The sequence below is a fragment of the Delphinus delphis genome, chromosome 18 (genome assembly GCF_949987515.2).
Source record: "Delphinus delphis chromosome 18, mDelDel1.2, whole genome shotgun sequence".
Lineage (NCBI taxonomy): Eukaryota > Metazoa > Chordata > Mammalia > Artiodactyla > Delphinidae > Delphinus > Delphinus delphis.
In genome coordinates this window covers 3,083,987-3,110,729 of record NC_082700.1, presented here as the reverse complement: position 1 = coordinate 3,110,729, position 26,743 = coordinate 3,083,987, and the positions used below count along the sequence as shown (strand labels likewise).

Genomic DNA, 26,743 nt, shown 5'->3' with positions numbered 1-26,743 from the left:
GTGGCATGGTCCGGCGTGGGGGGGTGGAAAGGTAGCTGAGCCGGGGGCGTGGCCTGGGGCTTGGGCTAGGCCTGGGGTGTGTGTGGAAGAAGTGCAGGGTTTGGGGCGTGGCCTGGGCCGGCGGGGGCGTGGCCTGGGCGGCAGCGGCGGGCTGGCTTCAGCGGCGGGCTGGCTTCAGCGCCGCGCTCCTCCCCCGCAGCCCAGCCCGCCGCCCGCCCGGAGTTCGCGCACCCGAGCGAAGGCTCTTCCGAGAGCCCGGCGTGCTCGGATCTCCGCGGCGCCAGGACCAGCCCTGGGTCGCTGGGACGTCTTGGATCGGCAGACTTTGGAGGCTCCTTCGAGCGGGGCCGCGGTAGGTGAGGCTGCGCCGAGGCGCCGGGCGGGCGCCCGGGTGTTGGCGAGGAGCCCGAGCCCGGGAGCTGAGTTACCCTGACGCCGGCCCCGCAGCCCCAACACCGAGTTCGCTCGGTGAGCTCGCTGCGGGGCTGGGCGGCCCGAGGGCGAGGGACCCCCGGCCCCGCGCGCCTGGGGATCCCCAGACTTGACCCGCGCCCGCCGCGGGCTGCGGGCGGGACAAAGGCGCAGAGCGCCCGCGCCGCCCAGGGGATGCGCTGGAGATCTCTCCCAAAGCGAGTTTCTCTCCGGGTGCCCCGGGCCTCATCTCCCGAGAAAGGCGGGACCCTGAGTCCGGCGACCCTGAACTGGAGGGATGAGCTCCAGGGCTGGTTTGCTTCCACTTACGTTAGGCGAGGTGAGGGAGTGGGCACGCCAGCCCAGGGGGACACAGACCAGCGCTGCGCCTACGGCCGGGGAGCTCAGGTGACCTGGGCTGGAGGCCACCATCCGGCTGTGCAGTCTGAGCCCCGGCAAACCTCCCCTCCCTCCAGGTGCGGAATAAAGGCCAAACCAACCAACCATACAAACAGAACTCTCTCCGTCATTTGCTTCCCAGCACTGGACAGTCTTGTTGATAAACAAAAGAATAACTTGAGTTTATTTAGCACTTGTTACCAAGGCCATCTAAATTCATACATCTTCCGCCCCTCCTACCACGGTTTTCCCTGCGTCTCACCTCATTTTCCGTGTTGCCTGGTGTTTTCTACCCTATTAACCCCTCCAAGTCCCCAGGTACTGTGCTCTTCTCTAACAGGTACAGAAGTTTCACCCATTTTATTTTTCCTAACAAATGCTCCTTTTCTATGCCCCCTTCTTGCAGATTTCCTCACCGCAGTGTCCTGGGGTCCTGGTAATTACGCTTCCTCCCTGTGCTGAACCTTGGCCTCTGCCCCCTCCCCCCATCCTTTAGAGTTTTATGTGACTGTTCCTTACCCAGAATTCTAATTTTCACACCCCTCCTTTGGTCCCCAGATTTTCCACCTTCCTCCCACCCAGGCTGGCTGGCTGCCTTTTTGCCTGTGCTCCCGTGCTGTGGGCTGTCTTGCCTTTTACCTACTTCTCCCTGTGCTTTTCCCGCCTCCAGAGCACACCTTGTTTCGGTTCCTCTGGTTGTTGATTTTGCGGCTGCATCACCACTCCTCGGTTCCCTTTCTTCCCTTCCAATCGGTCCTCCATTACCCGGCAGACGTCTTTATTTCAGAAGGTCTGAAAGTGTTACAAGTAGGCAACCAGCTTCCCCAGGACCTCTGTGGACGTCAGGACCTTCCCATCTGCTCCTGGGTCTGTGTGTGTTCTTACTGAAGAAGTAGTATCGTATGTAGACAAGTTCTCCGACTATGTCGATATTGATGTTGATGTGAATATTAGGTAGCAGTTGTCAAACACTTAGTAGGAGCCGAGCAGTCTTCCGAGGGACGTGCGTGCAGTAATTACTCATGGATCCTCCTCGCTTCCCTGTAATGTCGATGCATTCCTAGCCCCATTTTACAGATGAGAAAGGGGAGGCTCAGAGAACTTTAAGTACCAGGCCCAGTTTCTCGTGGCTGTGTGGTGGGAGAGCCCCTCTTCTCGCCAGGCGGCTGTGCTCCCAGGCCATGCTGACTTTGGAACTCATACGTGGGCTGGGATTCGGCCTTGGAAATGAGGTCATTATTTGCGTGTTTTACTTGGTCTGCAGTTTACTGCTGTTGAGGGCATAATATCTATACTGTAGAGCAGTGTGTGGGGAAAACCTAATGCCTCCTGTCCCTCAGAAAGACTGGGGACACTGCCTGGGCTGGCTTCCAGCTCACTTTCCTGAAGAGACCACCTGGCCCCCTTGGCTACAGGAAGGCTGGAAGAAAGCTTCTTGCAAAGACCGTTGCCAGCCGGCTCCTCCCCTGCAATGAGAGGTCAGTTTCACTTTAGCTGGCCAGATCTTTAGGGTCCTTGAGAGCCCTGTGATGTGGTGAGTCTTGCTTATTTCTGTTTCATTATATAATTTAAAGCCTTGTTCCTATATCTCCTTCATCTTCCTGAAAGTTGGAGGCAAGTGTTTGTTCTTAGGCAGATGCTGAAGCAGAGTGTTGGGAAAGTTTTATACTTCGATGGCTGGAAGGGGCCTTACATTCCACAGACGAGGAAACTGTGGCCCAGAGAAATAAAATGATATGTCCAGGGCAGGCAGCGGGACAGTAGATCCCTGACCTGCCGACCTCTGGTTCAGGACTCTCCGTGCATGGCCCTGCAGCTTGGTGGGGTGACCTCTGGGCTTGCTGTGCAAAGCAGTAAACGAACCCTTTCCTTCCTGAGCTAAGAGGCATTGGGAGGATTCATTTGGAATGGAAATTGTCAGTGGGTTTTTTTTTTTTTTTGGTCTGAAAACTAAACATTTAAAAAATGTTTGCTTTCGAGATACGTAATGGCATAAACGGGATCATAAAGTTGCAGAAGTATAAATTCAGATGTTTTTAGAATTTTCCAGAACATCAGGCAGGAGCGCCAAACATACATTGCTTTCTAGAGGCAAATCGTACAATCCATGGCAATTTGAAAATCAGCAAGTGGAACGATGGGTTGTATTTTCATTTGCAGAGAGAAAGGCCTTAGTACAAAGCGCTCATGTGATTTCCTTCATCTCTGCATCTCAGATAAAACAGGGGTGAAGGGGGAGCCTGTCCAGTTCGATGCTGCCTCTGTGTTGGCTCTGCCTTGCCCCACCCCCATCTACCCCTGGCCTCGGGCTCCCAGCCAAGCCCCCCATTCCCAGCTCTGCTCCCTGCTGTCTGGTTCATCTCTTTCTCCAGGAGCCCTCGGGGAACCTGGAGGGCGCTGCTCGCCCAGGATTGCTCAGGCCCTTGCATACCTGCCTTTCTTGACAGAATCCAGCCCGAATGCCCTGAGGTGTTTGTTGCATGTAATTAACTTCCCTCTGATGCTCCAGAAGCAGATGGGTGGCTCAGTGCGTCCTTGGGAGAAATGACGAGACATTCGCTGTCTGTGTTCTGTGGTGCGGATGGATCATCGGTGTAACTGCGGGGCAGGTTAGGTTTACCGCTCCCCTCGCACAGGGGAAGGAGTCGAATGTCCTGGCCACAGCCCCGTAGGAAGAGTCAAGGCTGAGATGTGAATGCGATGCTGCCAGGCCCAGGAGATCCACACGCACGTCCAGCGTCTGTCTGCTCTGAAGCTCATAACCCTCCACAGCAGCTTCCCAGAGCCTTTTACGAACTAGAGGAGGGAAAACGAGGGGCACATGGGGCCTTGCGGGCGTCCCGGACCAGCCCTCCGCAGTCTCCCTTCGGGGCCAGGGGCACTTTCTGACTGTGGGCGGCAAAGCCCCAAGTGGCCAGAGATGGTCCTTGTTTCTCATACATGGCTGTGGCCATTTGCCGTGGTCGGGATGTCAACATTTGTGGCCACAGGTAATGCCCCCTCCTGTGCTCGTGATCTTCAAGTGTTACCTAACCAGGACCTTAAAGGACCTGATTTCTTGGCCAGAAATAACCTCCGCCTGTTTCCGTGACACAGGACTGCTCTTTGTCACCGTGGAAGCAATGCAAGCTTAGCGTTGTCATTTCAGGGACCGTGTGCCTGACTCAGGACATCTTTTGCTCTGGTCAGAGCTGAGCTGGACCCCCAGTTCTCTCTCGGGGTTCAGCCATGGGACTGGGGATCTCTAAGAGGACCCTGCCTGCTAATCTGGGAGAGGGAGGGGCAGCTTTTTCCCTCTCCCATTAGCACCGTTACAGAGTCTGTTCCCTAAGCCTGGCAGGCTGTCCTTAGAGAAAAACAGAACTCAGGTCTGAAAGGGCTAGACTGGAAGGTGTGGGCGGGCGAGATGCGGCCTGCAGGAATCTGGGATCCTTGCCCGCCATCTCTGGCAGGTGCGGGGCGCTGGGGCCCTGTGTTTGTTGTCTTAGAGCAGAGGGTGCAGGAGGCCAGGGAGGAGACGTGTTCCTGGTATCGGAACTTTGATCACAGGCTTTCCTGGCCATTAGTGTTCTCCATAATAGAAGCAGCGAGCAGTCTTGTGGAGGAGTGTTAAAATTACAGTCACATTAAACGAGGTCAGGCCCTACTACGTCCCCACCACGTGTGCTGTATAAAAAGAGAGGAGGCCCGAGTCCTAAAACCACTTCAACCACGTGGGCATTGAAACTTGTCCAGTTCGGATGTTGGGACTCTCTGCGGCTGAAAGGAAAAACAGCTTCAGAAAGTTTGCTCCCTTCCCCCTTTCCCTTTTATGTGCTGGATGCTGGGGGTGGAACCAGCCCTTGCCCTCGTGGAGGCTCACACTCTTTCCGGTGGGAGTGGTAGGCATGTGAAAGGAAAGACCTGTAGCAGGTGAGGGATCAGTTTATGGGGAGGGCGTTAGGGGAGCCCATGGGAGGCCGAGGATCCAGGAAGCCTTCCTGGAGGAGGAGCTAACCACAGCCAGGGCTGAATAGGAGGGTGCAGGTTGGGGAAGGGGCTGACAGAGGGAGGCATTGTAGCCTCTGGGGACAGAATAAGCAGAGGTGGGGACACGGACCCCAGCTCGGAGATGAGGGACCCTCAGACAATTCTGCCCATCATTCATGACTGTTAACCATTTGCCCAGAGCAGTGGTTCTGCATCTGCATCAGCTGAGAATTTGTTAGAAAAGCAAATTCTAGGGCTCTCTCCCGGACCCGCCGAATTAGAGTTTCTGGGGTGTGTGTCTGTGTTTTAACAGCCTTGCAGGTGATTTTCACACACGCTGAAGTTTGAGAACTAGTGCTTTAGAATGTGTGCTTTTCAGACACCCTAAAAACAGCTGCTCTTCATTGCTACCTGGTTGTCCTTCAAAGTGACTGTGTTCCTGCCTGGTTGGACGTGTCAGACCTCCCTCGAGCCATCAGCTGTCCAACCTTCTCGTTCTCCTCCACCGTGTACACCCTCACAGTTTCTCTTGCCCACCCTGCTTCATTTCATCACATACTAGTAATTTATATTATTTCTATAACATGATTTCTTAGTGTTTGGCGGTCGTGAGGTAAACTGGGTTCAGGTCCCAACCCTGCTGCTTGCCTGCTGTGTGACCTGGGGGAGGCATTGACCTCTCTGCCTCAGTTGCCTTATCTGAACAATGTACATAATGGTACCCATCTCTTCACTGAGTGTTTCAAACTTTGCTGGACATTGGAATTACCTGGGGGGTCTTTAAGAAAGGTTGATGCCTGTTCCCATCCCCAAATTGTAATCGGTTGTGGGTGTGACCTTGGCATTGGAATTTCCCAGGGGCAGTAAAGTTGGGAACCACGGTCGCAGGCTGTGGTGCGGATGAGATGAGTCCCCACTTGCAAAGTGCTCAGGAGCGGGTAAGGCCTGGCTCTTCTGTTTGATGGGGGAGGGGAGGCTCTGTTGGTTCTGTGGGGGTGGGGGAGAAGGCAGAGCTGTGTCGCTCGTTCTGTGAACACTTGTTGGATGTCGAGGGCCTGTCGGTTTGGGGATCTCCTGGTGACTCCGTCTTGTTCTGAGACTTAGGAAGTGAAGTAGCCCAGCACAGTGGGTCTCCAGGTCTGATTCTCTGAGCATCCGCTGGGCAGGACTACAGAGGTCCTGCGTGAACAGAGCACACGGGCTGCCACCCCCTGGCCAGCATTCCCAACACGGGACACCCTTTTCCCTCCTCTGTGCAGAATAACATGAATTTTCGGAGTATAACCAGCTTCTAAAATCATGAAGGAGCGGTGCTTTTCAGTGAAAATGGGAATCGGGCCCCCCTAGGGTTCTGACCCTGCCCTAATCTGTCATTTGAACTTAGACGCCAGTTTTCTAAATTTGTTTATTTATTTTTGGCTGCATTGGGTCTTCGTTGCTGCACACGGGCTTTCTGTAGTTGCAGCGAGCGGGGACTACTCTTCGTCGCGGTGCGTGGGCTTCTCATTGCGGTGGCTTCTCTTGTTGCGGAGCACGGGCTCTAGGCGCGCAGACTTCAGTAGTTGTGGTGCACGGGCTCAGTAGTTGTGGCTCGCGGGCTCTAGAGTGTAGGCTTAGTAGTTGTGGCGCACGGGCTCAGTTGCTCCACGGCACGTGAGATCTTCCCGGACCAGGGCTCGAACCTGTGTCTCCTGCATTGGCAGGAGGGCTCTTAACCACTGCCCCACCAGGGAAGTCCCAGCCGCCAGTTTTCAGACACACAAAACATCTCTGGACTTGATCTCTCTTTGGCACCTGAACTGTCTTCTAGGACAGTGTTCCCCAACCTTTTTGGCACCAGAGACTGGTTTTGTGGAAGACATTTTTCCACGATGGGGGTGGGAGTTTTTCAAGGATGGTTCCGGTGGTATTGTGAGCAAGGGGGAGCGAGGGGGAGCGAGGGGGGGATGTGGCGAGGGGGAGCGATGGGGAGCGAGGGGGAACGGGGAGCGAGGGGGGAGGGGAGCGAGGGGGAGCGAGGGGGGATGGGGAGCGAGGGGGGATGGGAGCGAGGGGGGATGGGGAGCGGCAGGTGAAGCTCTGCTCGCTTGCCCACCGCTCACCTCCTGCTGTGCAGCCTGGTTCCCGACAGGCCTCGGACCGGGTGGGGACCCCTGTTCTAGGACCTAAATGTCACTATGTTATAAATTATGTATTTCTAACCATTATTTGAATAACATACAGTCTTTCTGCATACCCTGTCCTGTCACGTATTCATCCTACCTTCATTCATTGTTTTATTAATTCAGCGAATGTTGACGAGGATCTGCTTTGCATCAGACACCAGGCTGGCAGTTTCATCCCTTATGTGGAGGGACAAGCGTATCCGTCAGCGTGTAGAAAGTGTCTCTTTAGGTCTTACTTCATAGCTGCAGCCTTCTCTGTACCTGTCTCTTTTGGTGACATAATTACTCCACTTTTAATAATAGAACATCTGAAGGACGTTTTTCTTGTTGACTCCATGGGCCGCCTTTGAACCCTGCTGAGATTAATTAAATCAAACCCCATGCAACAATTATCCTAAAATATCCCGACAAGTTATTAAAATCCAGTTTGCCTGGAGCCGGGAGTCAGTGACCCACAGTCAGCACCCTCAGGATGAAATCCACAATCCAGTTTAAGGTCTGGGGGTTTCTGATTTCTTTTGGTCCAGAGTCTATCCTAGTGGTTTGGCCAAATCAATTAAAGAAATGAGAAATGGGGGAATTCGTATCTCGAGTTTATGGTTTGTCCTCTTCCTGTGGAAAAGTTAGGTTCTGTTTTTGGTTTGGTTTGCCATGCAGGGCGTACGAGGAACCGGTGTTGACGCTTAGCTTGCCCCCAGCACATTTCAATGTGTGTCGCAAATAGAAATAATTGATTCACTATATTTGTTCTGCTCAGGCCTGATTACTAAGTGAAAATCTACCACCGGGGAAACTTTTGTGTAGCCAGCACACAAGTAGCTCAGTATTATGGTAAAGACTAGCCTCCATTGTGTGGTCTTAACATTATGAATGGTGTTACCCACAGACTGAATAGGCTTTAGAAATACAGGCCTTCCCAGGAATTGCCCGGGCTTAAATGTTCCATGGAGCCTTCTGAAATAACATCCCCCAAACCTTCATTTGAAACAATAAAGAAGGAGGGGATATATGAATATCTACAGCTTCAGTTATATCGCAAAGAATTAGGTGTTTAACATGAGAAAAGGTAAAACTATATTTTAGCTTTAAGAACCCGAGGTTAAGAAATAATCCAAGATATACGGGGAAAAGTCAACAATATTCTTCAAAATGGTATGTTCTGAGATCTGCCAGACCTGCTTTCTCTGCTTTTTCTACCTTTGACTTTTCTGAAACAAATCTAAACTCCCCAGAGTGGATTGAGTGGCCCATCTTACTGAAGAGGCTGCTTGTTTTATTAAGTCAAGCCCAGCGCTGGCGCTGGAGCATCTCTCTGAGTCCTCAGGCTGCTCTGCCACAAGCGTGGTGTCGTGCACTTCCCAGAAAAGGACGGGGGACTTCACTGTTACGGCCCAGCTCCAGCTCTGGTGTGTGTGTGTGTAGGTCTAGGGTAGGGCCAGCCTGTGTGCTCTGCTGAGTCAGTGTGTCTTGGAACCAGTGACGTTCCCGCCTAAGCGCCTAAGTTGGGTCTAGACTCCTGGCCTCGCTAAGACATGAAGCAGGGGGAGTCTGAATAAGGAAAGTGGCAGCCTCTTTTGCAGATTCATTTTTGATGACACGTCATGGCAGGGTGTGAGGGAGAAGGCTGATTTGTAAACCTGCAGCTTGTGGAATTGGGCTGAACGTTGGGATTTTCTTTTTCTTTTCTTTCTCTCTCCCTCCCCTTCCCTTCCCTCTTTCCCCCCCCAACCGTGAGGCATGTGGGATCCTATCTCCCGACCAGGGATCAAAGCCACGCCCCCTGCAGTGGAAGCACTGAGTCAACCACTGGACCGCCAGGGGGGGTCCCTCTAGTCGTGTTTTCAATGGCTGTCCTCACCCGACAACATCAGTGTCAACAGCTCCGCTCATGGTTGAGCCGACTGAAGGCAGACCCTGTGCCCAGACTCAGCTCCTGAACTGCCGCGTGCCTGGCAGAGTGTCTTGTGCTCGCGGATGATGACAGCGCTCACTGGGACGAGGGGCGGTCCATGCATAGACACGGTCGTGGTTCTGGCCGGGGGAGGCGCTGGCATTGTCCAGTCTCGGCTAACTCCTTCCCTCCAGCCTCGCCTTCCGCCTTCCCTTGTTAGATTCTGCGTTGGGTTGGAGGGGAGTGATGTACGTTAACCTCCTCTGGACTTTCTCTCAGGCTAGAATCTTCTGCTCCCAGGGACGGGGTACCCAGAGGAATGGAGAGGATGCTCCGTTAGTCCCCGCTCTCCCCGTCCATCTGCTGGTCTGCGCCTCCCGTGGCTCCACTCAAAATTAGGGAAAGTACTCGGGCTGAGAGAACACCGTCTGCCTGCCTTCTGATACAGAAGTCATCTCGTCGGAGGAAGCAGGAACTCTCCCTGCTTTTCCTAGTCTTTATTTCTAATCCGACCCCTCATCCAAGGTGCTCACCCTGAGTGGCTGCTGACCCAGAAGCCTTCAAGTGGGACATGGAAGCAAGAATATTCTAGCATTACAAGATCAGTGCCTGCGGGTGGACAGGTCAAAGCGTACGGTGCCACTGCCGCTGCCTAAAGATGTCCGAGTTGGTAGTGTGGCTACTTACATTCTCAGACTAGCACATCTGAAGGAAGTTTATCACACTGCTTTCCCGGGGGCTGTTTCCAAGCCTGCTGAGATTAATTAAATCAAACCCCATGCGGCGATTATTCTGAAGCAGAATGGCTTATTAAATTCCAGCGCATATGCTGGATTACTGAATTTGTTTTGTCCGACTAGATGATTATGTTTTTGTTTGTTTCCTACTACAGGACTTTAATATCCTTTTTTTCATTTCTGTGGGTGGGTACAACCAATCTCTTTTGGTTATTCTTCCCTGCTGGGACGAGGAATCTCTAGGGAAGAAGGAAATACCTGCTGTCAGTAGGACAGTACTGTTTTCTAGGCTTTCCTGGAAAGTTGTTTCTGTAGAACTAGGTCTTTCTCTCCACACAGTGCCTCTGTTTTTCTTGGGCTGGGAGTTTTAAGAAGGCTTTGTGTCAGTTGGAACACTTGTCTTCTGAGATGAAGATAGTGGCCATCTGTGCAGATCGGTCCAGGAGGAACAGAAGGTTGGCTCAGCAGGAAGGTTCCTGGTCCCTTGTCACCCGGACCCAGAGCGGTCACTCCTCTGTGTGTGCTTCTGGGTCAACTAAAAAGACCTGGGAAGCACTTTGGTCATTATTGAGAGAGGATTTTTTTTAAAAAACATAATGCTGTTGAAATCGTGCGTGCGTGTGTGTGTGTGTGTGTGTGTGTATTTTACTGTTTCTTCCAAACAGAAGAGTTTCTTTTATATGATTGTTTTAAAGAGAACTGGTCATGCAGTGACCAGTTATTACACATGACATGCCTGGCTAATGAACTTTTCTCTTCCTTGTACAAACTCACGGTTGCAGGATTCAGAAAGAAGTAACTTGGAACACATTTCTCATGGGCTTTTAGATGGAAAGCTATTTCCCCATTGGGAGGATCCCACAGGTTTTACCTTAGAGGAGTGAGAACTTCAGCCCCATGTCGGAATCCACTCACTGAGGGCTCGGGAGGAGATCTGGGTGGTTTCGGGTTCCCAGGGCAGCGTGCCATCTGAGTGCAGAAGCCCTTGGAATGTGCTGCCCACTGGCTGCCTCGTGTACTCCGTGCTGCCTTGGCGAGAGGCGGAGGGAGATGGGGGAGTGGTGGCCCTCATCTCAGAACCTGCGGGACAGATCTGAGCACCTGCTGCTTCCGTGTGGAGGACCAGATGCTGGAAATGTTACCAGGGTGAGGTGGATGGTTTCAAAGAAGTGGTTATAGAGGGCTGGTAACTACGGTGATGGCCCAGCAGGGAGGTGGCCACACCTGCTTGCTGGTGCTTGACGGGGTATCTATGCGGGAATTCAGACTTCTGGCATCTGTCCTGGGCTCTCCGGCTGAACCTGTCTACGTCAGTCATGAGGTTTGGATGGTCAAGGAAAGGTCTCTGTAAAATACCCAAGTCCTGGTGTTTGGTTGTGTGAAAGACGCAGCAGTGGTGCGTAGGTGGTTTTCTTTAGCTGGACTAACATTGGTAAAAGTCAGCCTCTGACACAGAAGAGGCAAGTGTTGGCGGAAGAGAGTGGGAATTCGAGAGTTAAGGCAATGTGTAATTGTATTCGTGGAGAGTTTTAAATTCTTATTTAATTTAAAAAATTAAGCTTTTTTATTTTGAGATAATTATAGATTCACATGCATGGTAAAATACAGTGATATTTATGTGATATTATACAACATCACAACCGGGATATTAGCATTGATACATGAAGATAAATAACATTTCCATCACCAAGAGGGTCACTTGCGTTGTCCTTTTATTTCAAAAATGTTACAAAATTTGAATCATACAGTGTGTTAGGTATTGCTTTTCTTACTGAACACAATTCTCTGAAGATGATACTACCCCTTCTTTGGATATGGGCCTTGCATATATGTTCTCTGACTCTGCAGCTTGTCTCTTTGACCTCTTAACAGGGTCCTTTGCAGAACAAAAGTTTTTTGTGTTGATGAGGTCTAATTTATTGATTTTTTTCCTTTTATGGAGTATGCTTCTGGTGTCAAGTCTAAGAACTCTTTGCCTAGCCCTAGATCTTGAAGATTTCCTTCTATTGTTTTTTAAGTTTTATAGTTTTACATTTAAGTCCATGACCCATTTGAGTTAGTTTTTGTATGAGGTGTGAGATTTAGGTTGTGGTTTTTTGTGAGGTTTTTGTTTGTTTGTATGTTTTTGCCTGTAGATGTCTAATTGCTCCAGCCCCTTTTTTGTTAAAAAGGCTATCCCTCTTCTGTTCAATGCCTTTTGCACCTTTATCAAAAATCAGTTGGGCGTATTGGTGTAGGTCTGTTTCTGAGTTCTCTTTTCTGTTGAATTTAGCTGTGTGTCTCAGCCAGTATCACAGTCTTGATTACTAGAGCTATGAGTCTTGAAATTGGGTAGATTGATTCCTCCCACTTTATTCTTTTTCAGAATTGTTTTAGCTAGTCCAGCTCCTTTCCCTTTCTACATAAATTTTAGAATAATCTTCTCATATCTACAAAAAAATCTTGCTGGAATTTGGGGAGAATTGACATCTTTACTATGTTGAATTTTCCAGTCAGTGAACACAATACGTCTCTCCATTTCTTTCATCAGCATTGTCTAGTTTTAAGCATATAATTTCTGTTCATGTTTGCATAGATTTACACCTAAGTATTTCATTTTTTGGAGCACTTGTAAATGGTATTGTATTTTTTATTTCAATGTCCATGTGTTCATCGCTAGTATATAGAAATACAATAATTATTTTTTTTGGATGTTTAACTTGTATTATTTAACCTTGTAGAGCTCACTGATTAGTTCTAGGAGTTTTTTGGTAGATTTCTTGGGATTTTCTATGTAGGCAGTCATGTCATCTGCAAATAGGGATGGTTTAATTTCTTCCTTTCTAAGCTGTATGCCTTTCATTTCCTTTTCTTGCCTTATTGCACTGGCTAGAACTTCTCATGCTGTGTTGAATAAGAGTGGTGAGAGCAAAGTCCTTGCCTCTTCTTTCTGATCTTAGAGGGAAAGCATCCTGTCTTTTCACCATTAAGCATAATGTTAGCTGTAGGTTTTTGGTAGATGCTCCTTATCGAGTTGAGGAAATTGTCTTCTATTCCATTTTTTTGAGAGTTTTTTTTTATGATGACTGAATTTTATCAAATTTTTTTCTATCGATTGATATGATCATATGATTTTTTTCTTTAGCCCGTTAATATAATGAATTATATTGATTAATTTTCAAACACTGAACCAGCCTTGGATTCCTGGAATAAACCCAAATGGAATAAACCCCACTTGGTCATGTGTTGTAATTATTTTTATATATTGCTGTATTATCTTCTGTTTTATTAAGCATTCTTATGTCTATATTCATGAAGGATATTGGTCTGTCTGTAGTGGGGTTTTTGTTTTTGTCTTCGTTTGTTTTTGGTGGTGGTGGTGGTAGGGTACTATTTTTATCTGGTTTTGGTATGAGGGTAATACTAGTTTCATAAAATGAATGGAAGTTGTCTTCCATTTCCTGGATGACAAAGGGTGGAATTGGTGTTAATTCTTTCTTAAATATTTAGTAGAATTCTTCAGTGAGAGCATTTGGGCCTGGAGATTTCTTCTTAGTTTTGAAATGACATATTCAATTTCCATAAATGGTTAAGGTCTGTTGAAGTTACCTGTTTCATATTGTGTGAATTGTGGTAGTTTTTGTTTTTTGAGCAAGTGGTCCATTTTGTCTAAGTTGTCCAATTTGTGTGTATGGAGTTGTTCATAGTATTCCCTTATTATCTTTTTTTTTTAAAGAATCAATTTTATTTATTTTTGATTGCGTTGGGTCTTTGTTGCTGCGCGTGGGCTTTCTCTAGTTACAGTGAGTGGGGGCTACTCTTTGTTGTGGTGCGCGGGCTTCTCATTGTGGTGGATTCTCTTGTTGCGTAGCACGGGCTTTAGGTGTGCGGGCTTCAGTAGTTGCGGCACGCGGGCTCAGTAGTTGTGGCTCATGGGCTTAGTTGCTCCGCAGCATGTGGGATCTTCCCGGGCCAGGGCTCAAGCCCATGCCCCCTGCATTGGCAGGCAGATTCTTAACCACTGTGTCATCAGGGAAGTCCCCCCTTATTATCTTTTTGATGTCTGCAGTGTCGGTAGTGTTACCTTATTTCATTCCTAATATTGGTATATTGTGTCTTTTTTTCTTTATTCTTTGTCAACCTTGTTAGAAAGTTTGTAAATTTTATTACTCTTTTAAAAGAACCAGCTTTTAGTTTTAGTGATTTTTGCTGTTTCTCTGTTTTCAATTTCTTTTATATCTGTTCTTGCCTTTATTATTTCTTTCCTTTGCTTGCTTTGGGTTTATTTTGCTCTTTCTCTAGGTTCTTGAGTTGGGAGTTTAGACTACTAATTTGAGAAGTTTCTTACTTTCTTATGTATTTATTTAATGCTGTAAATTTCCCTCAGAGCACTGCTTTAGCGGTGTTCTACAAATTTTGATATGTTGCATTCTCATTTTCATTTTTATTCGGTTAAATGTATTTTTTAAATTTCTCTCTAGACTTCCTCTTTGACCTGTGGATTATTTAAAAGTGTGTTGTTTAGTTTCCAGATGTTTGGAGATTTTCCTTTTATCTTTCTGTTATTGATTTCCAGTTGATTCTGTTACGGTTGGAGAACACATTCTGTATGATTTCAGTTCTTGAAAAATTTTTGAAGTTTGTTTTATAGCCCAGAATATTGTTTGTCTTGATCTGTGTTCTATGTGCATTTGAGAAGACTATATATATTCTGTTGCTGTAGGGTGGAGTTTGCTATAACTGTCTAATCCTGTTGGTTAATGCTGTTAATCCTGAAATGGAGTGTTTTGTTGTAGTGATGTTAATAGTTATTATTTGTTTCTTGCTTTTGTTTTTTTCTGGTGAGGGAAGGGGAATGAGGATTAGACAGTGAAGAATTTGAAATCATATTGTCTGGCAAGAATAAGGAGACTAAAACTCCGTATTGCCAATTTAGGGCAACTTTGACAACCATCCAAGGAAAGAGTAGAGTTTATATTCTCTATTGAAAATGTAGGTACCAGAGGGCCAGTTCACTACACCATTGTTTTAGGATTAGAAAGTCTGAAGAAAACCATGCTTGATCTCAAAATTAGAGGTCAGGCAGCTAAAGTTGCTGACCAGGACTGGAGAAAAAGGATATATTTCAAGGTTGTGTACATTACCTCTTGTTGAATAGTATTTATTAGTTAACTGGCTTATTGCTTATTAAGTATTCAACCTTTAATTAGATCTAGAGCAGAGTCATGGGTTATTGACATAAAAGCTATATTATTAATCTATTCTAAAAAGTTTGTTATGTAATTCCTCTATTCCAGATATGGTGTTAGTTCCTGATAATATAAAAATAAACTAGAGAGACATGGACTTAAGTATTTTTTATTCTCCCACAGAACAAAAACCTAGAAATCTCAATGGCTTCCACAAAGACTGATTACTGGAAAACATAAGAATAAATTAAACCTTGAAGATTATTTTAGTTTCAGATGCTGCCACTTAAATATGAAAAGCAGTATTGAATATGCTGTGCGGGGAACCTGTTTTATTACATGGTTGCGTAGTCGCTTTCAGTTAAAAGCCGGGCATTTCTTGCAGGTCTCCTGTGTGTCAGGCACTGAAGTGAGTGCAGGAGATCTGGCTTTGCTTAGCCCCTGGTGTACTTTTTCTTTCTTAAGTCTGATTGTTATAAAGATAGAGGCCAAGTGTAAATTTCTTAAACTTTATATACATTTTTATGTATTATTTCTTGAGAAATAGAAGCTTCCATGTATACTGAAAAGTTTTATTTACATCACTTTTTCAGTAACACAACTATATAAAGAATATCTACGTAAGTCATGTTGAATTTAAATACAAACAGATCCGGTATCAGTGTCAGTACTGAAGTTACCTCACATCGTTTTGTAAACACACTATTAGTTTAACCTGTTTAACCAGGTGTAATTATAGAAGGGCAGCAAAGACCTTGGTCTATTACTTTTCATGTAACACAACAAAAAGTGAGAAAATACAGTTAAATATATCATAGTGTTTGCTCTCTTTTTCACAATGACATCATAGTTTCCCTTTAATATCTCTTTTTCAGATCACGAAAACATGTTATTCTCCCAGAAAACCAGTTGCTTTGATTAATGGGGCCAGGCCAGTCCAAGGACAGATTAAGCACACAGGAACCTGGCATGATCCCTGGAAATGGTCCTGTCTTCTTTCTGTCACCGTGGGGCTCTTTAATGTAATCACCATGTTTTCTGTTAATTCTCTAAAGAAGCTCCATATATCTAAGTAAATGGTAGGTGGTTGGTTGATAATCTATTTTTGATATTTTACTTTTTATTCAAAAATATTTTTATTGGGAATTCCCTGGTGGTCCAGTGGTTAGGACTCCCCACGTCCACTGCAGGAGGCCCAGGTTCAGGGAACTAAGATCCCACGAGCAGCGTGGGGCGGCCAAAAAAAAACAGATTTTATTGAAATATAGTTGATTTACAATGTTGTGTTAGTTTCAGGTGTACAGCAAAGTGATTCAGTTATACATACATATATAAACATATATATTCGTTTTTTACATTCTCTTCCATTATAGGTGGTTGACAGACTATGAATTGTTAAAAAATAACAAGCTCATGCTTTATTGCTTATCATTTTATTAACCAGCCTCCTCCTTTCTTCCTCGTATAAAAAGAAGTGGAAAATGGTCTATTCAACTTCTTTGTTATTCCTCAGTTAATCACAGCATGGCGGACACGGACACCGCTTTACTTCCCTGGTTCACCATCATTTTTAACTGTGACATTAACTTCTTAGAGATATTTGGAAGAAAGTGATCAAACGCCTCTATAACAATTCAGGCGTGTATCCGTTGGTCTGGCTGATACGGTTTGCCTTTGATTTATCTAACAGGAGCTATGCAGTTTGGATGGAAACTCAGTAGGTTCTGCCTGTCGGGTCCCAAGGGAAGGTGGCCCAGTGTTAGCAAACTTTCTTATTTTCCAAGAGAATCCAGAAATCTTAATGCAAGTGAAATATCTCTATTCTTTTTTTTTAATGTTTTATTTATTCTATTTTATTTATTTTTGGCTGTGTTGGGCCTTCGTTGCATCGTGCAGCCTTTCTCTAGTTGCGGCGAGCCGGCGAGCAGGGGCTACTCTTCGTTGCGGTGCGCGGGCTTCTCATTGCGGTGGCTTCCCTCGTTGCGGAGCACAGGCTCTAGGTGCGTGGGCTTCAGTAGTTGTGGCTCGTGGGCTCAGTAGTTGTGGTTCGCGGGCTTAGTTGCTCCGTGGCATGTGGGATCGTCCAGGACCAGGGCTCGAACCTGTGTCCCCTGCATTGTCATGCGGATTCTTAACCACTGAGCCACCAGGGAAGCCCAAAATCTCTCTATTCTTAAATATTGAAAATGAACTCGGTTTTTAAAAAAACTCCCCGTGTAGGCCAAAAAGGCACGAGAGGTATGAAATGCAAGCTGAAAGCCCATGCCTGCCGGTCCTGAGCGCGCTCTTAAAAACGTGTGTTGAATTAGCAGCAGTTCATTGAGCTGCTTTATGATATGGCTGCCACAAATAGAGCTCTTTTAGAAACGTCTGAGCAACATGCATCTGTCTTCTTGTAGTAAGAGTTTGTTTTACTCCACAATTGTGACATGACTTGTTTTTTTTTTAATTTTTATTTTATATTGAAGTACAGTTGATTAACCATGTTGTGTTAGTTTCAGGTGTACCGCAAAATGATTCAGTTATACATATACATGTATCTGTTCTTTTTCAGATTCTTTTCCCATTTAGGTTATTACAGAACATTGAGCAGAGTTCCCTGTGCTGTACAGTAGGCCCTTGTTGGTTATCTGTTTTAAATATAGCAGTGTGTACATGACACTACTTGTATATAGTGATTAATAGTACTAGTAATAACAGGGACCATAATAAGCACACTTACTGTGTGCCATGCGGTGCTGGGAGGGTGTTATTGTCCGCATAAGATGCACATATTGAAGACCAGAAAGTTTAAATAATGACCTGAGCTGACACATGCTGTCTAATGGCTGAGCTGAGATTGTAACCCTGTGGTTCATTCTTCACCATTCCTGCCTGTTACCACCTTCTTACTCTGTTAAGAGTGAGTGGACTGCACGCCTGAAACTAACACAACATTGTTAATCAACTGTACTCCAATATGAAATAAAAATTAAAAATAAAAGAATGAATTGGCACCACAGCAAAGCCACTAGCCTCATTTGTTTCTTTTTTAAACAGCTTTATTGAAATATAATTGACATACACATACTACTGTATATAAAATAGATAACCAACGAGGACCTACTGTGTAGCACAGGGAATCATACTCAATATTTTGTAATAACCTATCAGGGAAAAGAATCTGAAAAAATATAGGCATATATGCATAACTGTATCACTTTGCTGTACACCTGAAACTAATAAAACTACAATTTAAAAAAAAAGAAATATGATTGACATACTGTGCCCCTCATCCATTTAAACTGCAGAATTAAACTGTTTTTATTATATTCACAGAGTCATGCGAATCATCCCCACGGTCAATTTTAGAACGTGCTCATTGCCCCAAAAAGAAACCCCCATGCCCACTAACAGTCACTCCCCTTTCCCCCCAAACCCCCAATTTTTTGTGCAGTTAGTTACCAATAAATAATGACTGTTATAACTGATGGCTTAAGCTCCTTTTAAAGAATGAAGCTGATATTAGCCATATTTTAATATTCATATTTAATATTTATCTAGTATTAACCATATTCTAGTATTTGTTTGAAATAATAGATGATGTGGTTCAGTATATGAAATTTTAACAGCTGATTAGCTGAAATTTTTCCTCATTAAATTCTTTGACAAAGGAGTACTCTTTTTTTCTAATAATTCTTTGGAATGTCTCTGGAAGCTGTTGTAAAAGAATGTAGTTTTCCCTTGAGGAAATGCCTAAGGTCGTGGGCTCCAGAGTCAGCCGGCCTGGGCCCAAGTTCCGGCACTCACTGGCGTGTGGTTTTCCCCGCTTCCTGATTTCACACAGGAGCTGGCGTTCAGTAAGAGCTGAGGGTTAAGTGATTGTGCTCCCGTATTTGTCATCAGTACCTGGTATAGCCTGGTAGCCAATACATGTCTGAGTGAAAAGTTGCATTGAAATTATTAACCTACTTGTGGAAAACTCCTCTTCGGTTTCTTTTTTTTTTTTTTTTCCCCTGTAGGAGGAATCCCGCCTTGGGAAGGAAGGCTGGCTGGGTGACATGCAAGCTATTTCTAGAAAGGCTGAGTCTTCCCACCACCCTTAGTGTGAAGATGAGATTAGCATGACTTCAGTGCTATGATTTTTATGGTCCTGTCTTTATCCTTCCTTAAGCTGTATCCCTTAATTTTTCAAAGCCTTCATTTCTAGTAATTTTGGGTGCTACTAATGGGGTTACAGTTTGCCGTGCAGATTTTATCGGCATTAGAAGACTCACCGTGTTCTGCGTCGTTAAGCAGACCCATTAAACGAGGCCTAGTCCATCCAAACGCGCCCGATGAGACCCCGGGGGGTGGGCTGGGGGTGTGTACCGCAGTGACTCGCATGTCGTGGCACTGTTCTCCGTGCTGGTGGGGGGCCTCACAGGGGCGAGGGGCACCATGATTGTCATTGCTGCATTTGGGATAGGGTTTTATGGAGCTTCTCAGGAAAGACGTCTACTCACATATATTGCCTGCTCATGGTAACTGGCCGGCAAAGGTAGAGAAAGATTTCTACATGCACACATGACTTCCTAGCAATAAGGTTAAAGCCTCTTTTTTTTTTGAGTTATTATTTCCCGTACTCTCTTGGGTTCTTTCTCTTACTGAATCTAAATCTCTTCATTTCGTTTTCTTTCATTTGTATGTTGAGGTTGTTTTAGCAGAGGGCTGAGTGTTTCAAAAATCACACAAACTGAACATACATTTTTCACCTATAAGTCAAATATAATGAATAGAATCTTCCTTCCATGCAGACATAACTCTTCCCTGTGGAAAATGCCATCAAAGCAAACCAAGGTTGGTGGCAGAACTAGAAACATCTGACCAGGCATCCTCACTCCTTAAACTTAGTAGACAAAAAAGCGGCATGTCCAGAAGTTGGAACTCTTCCTACATGGAAAGTTTTCAGAGATCCCAATCGAGGCATTTATTACTTTGTAACGCTCCCCATTGGCTGGCGGTGGCCTTACCTGTTGGCGCACCTGGCCTGGGGGAGGAAGAGCTGACCTGCATTGCTCTCCACACTGGGATTCGAAATTTAGAGCATTCGTTCAAATCCTGATTTTGCCCTGTGCGATTTTTTTTTTTTTTTTTTTTTTTTTTTTTGCGGTACGCGGGCCTCTCACTGTTGTGGCCTCTCCCGTTGCGGAGCACAGGCTCCGGACGCGCAGGCTCAGCGGCCGTGGCTCACGGGCCCAGCCGCTCCGCGGCATGTGGGATCTTCCCGGACCGGGGCACGAACCCGCGTCCCCTGCATCGGCAGGCGGCCTCTCAACCACTGCGCCACCAGGGAAGCCCGCCCTGTGCGATTTTTAAAACGATCATGTAAGCATCCTCTGCAATGGTGCTACCTGGGTTTTTCATATATTGGTTCACTTCGTACATACAACACAGTGAGCAGACATTAGTACTCGCACCCTGTGAAGGAGACTAGGCTCGGGGAGATTAGGTAACTTGTTAAAAATCACCCAGAAAAGCTAATTTCCTTCACAGGACTGCTGTGAGAAGTTACATAAAGTACTAAGTGAAGAGTCACTAGCTGATTCCTTTTTTTTTTTAAAACGTATTAAAAATCATTCAGGGCTTCCCTGGTGGCGCAGTGGTTGGGGGTCCGCCTGCCGATGCGGGGGGCAGGTCGGGGAGGATCCCTCGTGCCGCGGAGCGGCTGGGTCCGCGGGCCATGGCCGCTGGGCCTGCGCGTCCGGAGCCTGTGCTCCGCGGCGGTGAGAAGCCCGCGTACCGCAAAAAAAACAACAAAAAAACCCCATTCAGTTTTATTAATTAACATATTAAGTTCCCACATAGCCTAAATAAACCTTTAACAATCCACCTGTGATTCTCTATCAAAATAAAGATTACAGGAATTCAGAAGGATTCTTGTTCTTCTGGTAGAATGATCTGAGAAATGTGATTTCCATGGTTTACAAAATGGAGGCTAATAATTTAGTAAACAGGGATGTATTATACATTAATTTTATAACATCTTATGGAAGAGTTACCTATCCTTTTCTTGGAGATCGATGAAGATGTATTTATTTCAAACATGCCAACTGATATTCAAGACTTCTATCTATTGATTTAGTGAATGTTTATCAGGATTTTAATGAACCACCATCCTTTTATCCTAAAAAGCAATTTAAAATTTAGAAGGATCCTCTGTCTTAGTTGAATACAAAGAATGATTCCCTGAACGCTCAACTATAGGAATGTTTTAAATCAATGGCAGACATCATCTCCATTTAGATTTTCATTGTACATTTTATATTACAGTGTCTTTAAACATCCATGGGGAAGTAGATATAAAAGATTCCCATCAAAAACCTGAGTTTACTTTTCACACTAGAAAGAAAAGCAGGTAGTAATTTGATAGTTGAATTATATTCATTATTGTTTTCAAATCACCTCATATAATGACTGGCTCCTTCTTTATTCATGGCAGTGTTGACTGCCATGTTTGAATGACTGATTTTGAATAGGTATCTGGTATCTGTGCTCCCTGTGAATGACTCATTTTGAGAAATCAGTGTTCAACTCATTTGAATGTTGAAATTCCCACAGAAAATCCTCTGGGAAGAATTTTTGGTTCTACCCGAACCCAAATAGTCAGACTGCTTTTGTCCTGAAACCCAAACCATGCAGCTGAACAGAACCGCCCCTGTTGACTGGGTCACAGGTGGGCCCAGCTGTCACCTGTCCACACACCCACTGCCTGGTCGCAAGCAGGCACCCTCCCATGTACGGGAAAGAGGGGGAAAAGTACAGATAGGGCCGGCGGCATTGCCAACATGATCACATTCTCGTTGTTGTTGCTGGTTAAGGTTTTTCTGGAGTGTATATTTAACTTGTTGATTTCTTTTCTCTCTGATGTGTAATTGTTGTTATACATTAACTTAATGCTGGGCAGCAGCATGAACCTACAAATCGCACTGGTGGGTTTTTGTGTTCTGCGCAGGACAAAGTTCAAAGCTCAGATAATTTCACGGTCTGAGCTCTCCTGCTGAGCGACCAGGACCTAAAATAAACTCATCCCTACTGTGGTGTGACCTCGGTGGTGGCCTTTTGAAGACTTGGAAAGGTAGGATGGGTCCAGTCTGCCGTTTTAAAATGAAATAGTTCTTTCGTTATCTTAATGGAGATCGGAGTTAAAGGAAAACCCATTGTTTTATTTTTGTTCTGAGTTTAAGGTCAAGTGGTAGCGTGTACCGAAAGTGCATTCGTTTTACATTATGTTTTGCTTCTCCAGGGGACCTACTCTGTAATTGTATTTATTACCAATTTGGGCATTTCCCCCCTTTACGTAACTTAATATAAGCCTTTCCTAATAATGGAGACCAGAGCACCTCACTGTGACGTGTGTTTGTGGCGCTGAGTAGATGCTAGTTTGTGTGACCAAAGAATGTACAGTAAATGCTTCTGCTTATAACTGTTCCCAGCACACATGACAGGCACTAGGTAAAATTTTATTGCTCGCTCTGTGCAAGATTTTTTTCACAAGGGATTTTATTTATTGGCAACGTTCGGCCACGAGTATGATTTTTTTAGGCGCCTATAATTTAGATTTTTCTGATTCAAGGCTATAATTTACTCGAAAGCTACTTGGAAATCCATTCTGTAAGAAATAAACCAATGCAGAGAATTAAGGGACTGAGATGTGCAAGGGCCAAATTAAGTTAGGACTTTGATTTTACCTCTGGGAATAATTTACTTCCTCAATTTTGAGTCCATTAGTAGCCTGTCACTTTTGACATCATGATTATTGACAATTCTGCATATCTAGTCTTTGAATATGCTCTCATTTCAGAAACCTTCAGCAGATCATTGGTCTTAACATACAAGGCATGGCATTTTAGAGATCGTATGAGGCATTTTATTGAAAATTTCTGATTACCTGGATTTAACAGTTTCTTCCAGAGAAACAGAACTGAAATGAGAGAGCGAGAGAGACCCAGAAGTTGACTGGCTTTGAGGAATGAGCTCATACAGTTGCGGGGCTGGCAACAGCACAGTCTACGGGCAGCTCGCCAGGCTGGAGAGTCTAGCAGGAGCTGATGTCGCGGTCTTGCCCCGAAGGCAATCTTGAGGCTGAATCCCTTTCTCTTTGGTAGACGTCAGTCTTTTAAGGCCACCTACTGATTGGATGAGGCCCACCCACGTTGTGGAGGGTCCTGTCATCTGCTTGACTCAACGTCTCCTGATTTAACTGTTCATCATATTTTTAAAAAGTGCCTTCACAGCAACATCTAGACTAGCGTTTGACCAAATAACTGACACCATGGCCCAGCCAAGTGGACACGTGACATTAACCACGTGACACGTGACATTAACCATCACTGCCGCCAAGTGGACACGTGACATTAACCATCACCGCCGCCAAGTGGGGAGATATGGATGTGACAGTTTACCTGTGTGGACGATAAAAGGTTCTCTTTCCTCTACCTGCTCACATGATGTGGAGTTAATTTCAAAGTAAAAGTGGAAAATTAGAGAGCTGGGGAGTAACCACAGGAAAATTCAGTGCTTCACCAGTGATGAGAAACGAGAAGTGTGACTGAAGATAGGAGGGGAGGACACGTCAAGGATATGCCAAGGTCATGTCCGGCGGGTGCAGGGGCCGAAAGCAGCCTTCGGACAGGGAAGGGCATGCGAGTTGCAAGAGCGGTGGCGACAGCCCAGTAAAGGTGATGCCCCGGTGCCCCAGAGCCCCAGACCTGCACCCAGGTGGAAGCTCAACCATGCGCCCTGACTTAAGGCTCCAGCAGAAATGATTCTCGGTTGGCATCAGGGTCTGAGTCAGGCCGCTGTGCCCAGCCCCCTCGCTAGAGAGAAGTTACCTTTCAGGATCTTGCAGCCTTAAATTTCAGGAGGTGAAAGCAAAGCACAGTAATTGAGTGGGCACATTAATTTTCTGCATGGAAAACACAGGTTTTAGAGCGAAGGGCTCCACGGGGCAATTTGTTTGAAATGGGCAATAGAACTATTGGAAAAAATCCATCAAATGGAGAGAAAAAGAAAGCAATTCCAAGAGATAGGGTAGGAAATCGTAGTGCCTTTGGCTTCTGTGAGTCCTGGGGAAGTTCTAATTGGCTAATTTATCAAGAAAGCGATTCCGTTTCTACAGAGTCACACTTCGTCTGCTGTTCAGTTAAAAGGGCCTTGGTGTGGGTCAGGTGGGTGGGAGCGGGTTTGTGCAAACGGAGCAGAATCAACAAAGAGCTTTGTATTAATCCTTTTCCTTCGGGAGGCCCTTCCCGCAGACGCCGAGCTCCACACGGTGACACTTCGGCAGCAAACTCCTTTTTTCAGAGCAGCGTCACCTGTGCTGTCACTGGTCACAGGCGTCCAGGCTTTCAGACGCATGAATTCCTTCACTGTCCCAAGAAAGGGGAGAGTTCCAGGCCAGCCCAGACCTCTTCTTCTGAGGCCTCAGGGTGTGCGGGGGCCATGTCCAGAGGCCACTGAGCTCACTGTGGCCCCCGAGGGTTCCGTGGCTGCCTTTCTGAGTGGCCGCAGCCGCCTCTGGTTCTAGCCAGCCATGCTGCCAGTGTCCCTGCGGCCTCCTGCTACAGAGGTTTGACAGAGGCATGGAGAACAGCCACCCATCTCCTCCCCCTGCGTTTACTTCTCGTCGATATGATTTGATGTACGTCATCCAGGTAGTGAAAGTACACTCCAAGTTAAATGGTGATCTCCGAATTTTCAAATCGACGGCCTTTTCTCGGTACTCCTGGTTCTCTGCAGCCATGACCTGTCGATCAGCGTACTTGAAGCTCTGCCTGGTGGCCGTGCACCTGCCCGCCTGGCTCTGCCCTGCCGCCGCTCCGCAGCGCGCTGAGGGCACGTCCTTCTGCATGTGGGGCTCTGGAGCTCTCCTCCCTCTCAGCTGCAGCCGTTCACTCACTCCGCACATCCCGGGACACCGGGGTCTCTTCTGAGTCAGGAACCAGTTCTGTGCACGTCTGATGTGGCGGCAGAGCCCAGCCACCAGCTCTCAGTGCCGTGTCCCCTGCCTCGGGCTCCAGGGGACGGAGTTGGTCTGCCCACTGCCGGGGCATGGTGGGGCAGCGGGGAGCGCGGAGGGTGTGGCTGGGGAAGAGAGGCACCGGAGGCGGGTCTCAGGGGATTTTGAGAGGCTCCGTGGCCACAGAGGCCTCCGTGTGGGTGGGACAGCGCAGACCTGCGGAGACGCGGGCGGACCGAGGTCCCGAGCGTCCGCACGGGGTCGGATGAGAGCGTCCTGTTCTTCCTGCTGCTCGCTGAACACCCGGCTCGGAGCCTCGCACGTCCTGGGAGTTCCTTACGGTTTATGAAAGTCGGTGTGAGTCAGGGCAGCTGTGAACAATGAGGGCCTGAGGACCAGGCTGGGGAGGTTGACTTTCGACCCAGGAAGGGACGGGAGTGTGGAAGGTGCTGGCTGTGACTGGGGACACACTGTAGGACCTTTCCCTGAGGACATGGCATTGGGTGTGGAATGGATGGAGAGCAGGAAAATGATCACAGCTTTCGGTGAGAAGTAGCACAGCCCGAGGCAGGGGGTGTGGATGTGGACATGGACACAGAGACCTGGATGTGAGGGCGGGAGACAGGTGAGGACACGGCGGGGACGTGGGGTGTCCTCAAGCCATGGGTGTGGACAGCGGGGAGGACGGGCAGCGCGAGCAGGAGATGCTGGAGGTTTCCTTGTCTCGGGGGCTGCTGAGAAGAGGCCGTGGGTCCTGGTGGAGATGCTCCTGGTTCTTAGGAGAGTTCATCCCCGAGCAGGGAAGGGGGGGCACACGGAGCTGGAGAAATCCCCTTGTGGAGCAAAGGGCAGCTGATGAGGAGATGGATAGACGGGGAGCAGCGCCGGGTGGAGCAGCGGCCGGGGCGTCCCAGGAGCCTGGAGAAGAGTGGGGGGTCACGTCGTCCCCGGCTGCAGGGCAGTCGGGTGGGAGGTGAGGAGGGCGCCTTTGATTGGTGCTGGGCAGTAGCACGTCGGCAGCAAGAGCGGTTTCCAAATGCAGCGAGGCAGCGGCAGGGTTAAAGGTGCAGCAGTTCACCCCCGGACAGTCCTCTGTCGAGGGCTCCGCGCGCAGACGCGTGCTGGGTGACGGAGCTACAGCGATGGGCAGCGCTTAGGCAGCCTGGTCCCTCGTAGCGATTCCGGGCAGTGAGGTGAGATGAGTCATCAGGGAGTGGGGATCTGTTGAGAGAAGTCCAGACGGGAGGGGTCCTGAGGACCGTAGGAACACAGGAGAGGGGCGGGAATTGGAGAAGAGAGCGTGGGAGCCTCAGCTGTGCGAGCGTCTGGTCCATCTTCCCACCTACAGGCCCACGTTTTAGGCCCTGACGGTGCCTCATGGGTCTTCGCTGCCTCTGGTTACGTGGGCTCTGGCAGCTTCCCCCGAACATGGAGAGGGTCCTCGAAGAACAGATTCTAGAGCGGTGAGACCCCAGTTGTACATGGAGCTGAAATGCCTGTTATGTCGGGCGAGTGCCCGTAGACGCGGTGGTTTAAATGTGCATGTCTAGGTGTCCTGAACTTTTGTCGTTCAGAACAGGATTTTTTTTTTTAAAGAACAGAAAGGAAAGCTCACGTAGCTAACATCACGCTGAGATTTCTCTTTCCCTTCTGGCCTGCAAGAGAAGGGCAGGACCTGGAGAGGAGAGTCCGGGCCCTTTGCTGGAGGCGGAGCAGCCCTGCGAGAGTCACGACGTGGCCGGCGGGGGGACGCGGCTGTTGATATTGCGGTAGTTGTTTCCTGTGGACATCTGAGTCGTTCACAGACCGTGGCGTTGGATCGCTGATTTTTCTTCCAACCTCCCCCTCACGTGACTTTTGAAAAGACAGTTACTTCATGTCTTCTTAACCTGTGACCGTTTTCGAACTGTGGTCCTTTGATGACTGCATCGGTGATATTCAGACTGAGTTGGCCACTGTGCTAAGTTGGGTTTCTTCCGTGGCCGAATCACTTGTATGCTGTTTAAAAATTCTACCTGCTTAAG

General features: G+C 47.3%; 1 protein-coding gene across 5 annotated transcripts in view; it reads left to right on the top strand.

Moving 5' to 3' along the window:
- Positions 1-204: 204 nt before the first annotated feature.
- The window catches only part of SPATA13 (spermatogenesis associated 13), a 119,569-nt gene continuing 93,030 nt past the window's right edge, over positions 205-26,743 (top strand). Inside the window, exons 1-2 of one of the 5 annotated variants that reach the window (XM_059995710.1) lie at positions 20,602-21,836; positions 22,663-26,743. The gene's annotated coding sequence lies outside the window, so the exon portion shown is untranslated. The other 4 variants (XM_059995714.1, XM_059995712.2, XM_059995711.1 and 1 more) reach the window with 4 other exon arrangements.